Source organism: Chrysochloris asiatica, unplaced genomic scaffold (genome assembly GCF_000296735.1).
Source record: "Chrysochloris asiatica unplaced genomic scaffold, ChrAsi1.0 scaffold00489, whole genome shotgun sequence".
NCBI classification, from domain to species: Eukaryota; Metazoa; Chordata; class Mammalia; order Afrosoricida; family Chrysochloridae; genus Chrysochloris; species Chrysochloris asiatica.
In genome coordinates this window covers 319,961-322,141 of record NW_006409007.1, presented here as the reverse complement: position 1 = coordinate 322,141, position 2,181 = coordinate 319,961, and positions in this window count along the sequence as shown.

Sequence of the window (2,181 nt, the reverse complement as noted above, 5' to 3'; positions counted from 1 at the left end):
GAGGAAGACCCCCAACAAGATGGACTGGCCGGGTGGCAGCATCGATGAACTCAAGTGTGGCAACAGTAGTGAGGTTGGCCCAGGATAGGGCAGTGTTTTGTTCTGCTGTGCATATGGTCAATATGAGTCGGCTTTGACTCATTGGCACCTAACAACAACAACAAAGCAAGTCCAAGGTAGAGAAAGGAGTATGTGTTCAGTAGTATCCTGCAGTTTGCCTTTCAGCATTCAGTCCTATGGGAATCTACAGTGGGTGTATTGCTCTGCCTCTGTTCCTGTAAGCCCTCAACTGAAATGGATCCCTTGAAGTATATAGTACAGAGAAATTACTTACAAAGTGCTTTCCTCAGCAGCTAAATATGGCAGGGAAAGTTCACTAGGTCTGGCCATAGTTTTCCCTACTAGCAGATATTGGTGCACCAGGAGTCGTAATAAGACAATTCTACAATCAAAAGCTATATCTCACAAAAAAGCAACCATTCATTTCTTTGTATATTCACATATAAGCCTGGTTAGAATTCTGCTTTCACTTTTTTCACCTAACACTCATCTGTATTCATTTTTCCTCTGCATGGCTTTCATATTGGCAGTATAAATGTATTATATATATATATGACATAATTTACGTGCTCTTGGAATTCCAGGTTGTTTTCAGTTTCTTAAACAGAAGCACAGGACAAAAACAAAAACAATGTAATTTTACAAACAAATAGGCAATCTGACACAGCTGTTGAATAATTCAAGTTGTAAAATGGCATAATAATTTAAGGATCCATTCAAAGGTTATTTTCAACCCCATAATCTAGATTGTATGTTGGCTAAACTGTATTACAGTAAAACATTGATTGCTTTTATGTCATAGGAGCATACCCATACAGAAACCAATTAGACAGAATTATGCCCTACAGGATTTTCTTTGGGATTGAGGGCTGTGCTCCCATTTTTCAGATACAGAGGATAACCTAAATAGAAACAGAAGCAGAACACCGAAACAGAACACAGAAATAGAAGGGACACTTTGAGGAAATTACTTCTCACTTACCATGTCCCTATGTGTGCAAGGGGATCTCAAAAGTGAAGGTGATAGTGAGTGCAGGAGACACTGGGTCTAAGACTCCCAAAAGAAAGATTCTCGGCAATGTTGCTAGGAGTGTTTGTACACTGTGCTCCTGGGCTCATATGTCTAGGCAGCCAGTGGACCTCCCAACAAGCACTATCACCAACAAAGGAGATTGAGTTCCTTTGCTAGTAATACTACTTACCAGATACATCAGCAAGATCTCTGAGCATGGTTACCAGAAGTGTTGCCAAATCTAAACGAGGGCTTGCCACTTGTCACTGTAGTCAATCACAGAGATGGGGAGAGATCCAATCTAAGCTTTATTAACAGAAATCCATCAGTTTGGAGGACAGGAGAATAATTTTTCAAGACCATCCTCTTTGCTATTCTTTAGCGTTACATAGTATTCCATTACATGTATGTACCATAATTTATTTATACATTCATTTATAGGTGGGCACTTAGGTTGTTTTCATGTCTTTGCTATTGTAAATAATGCTGCAATGAATATGAATGAACACGTGTCTATTGTCCAGTATTCTTTACTTCTTTACTAAATATACATAGTAGTGGGATTGCTGGATCAAATGGCATTTTTATTTCCATCTTTTTAAGGAGTCACCATACTGGTTTCCACAGTGATTGTACCATACTGCAATCCCATTAACAATGCAGAGAGTTTCAATCTATCTATACCCTTGCCAACATTTGTTTTTTACTCTCTTATGTAATTTTGTTATTATTTCTGGAGTAAGATGATGTTCTGATTTGCACCTCTCCTTAATTACTGGTAAACCCACAGTCACTCAGTGGGAGAAAGATGAGGATTTCTGCTGCAGTCAAGTTGTACACCCTTATATAAGGTCACTATGACAGTGACTTTGGTTTAATGGCTAATAATCCTGTGCATTTGCTGGCCACCTGACTGTATTTTTTGGTGAAATATCCTCTGCTTATTATTATTTTTTTAATGTTTTATTGTGAATTATGTGATAGTCTACATGGGAGAACATCAGCTTTACATTCATTCCATCATCCATCATTTCATTGGCATAGTTACCATCCCGTCCATGCATCCTCACCCAACCAAAGGGTGTAACCTGTAATCCTGCACCCCCCCC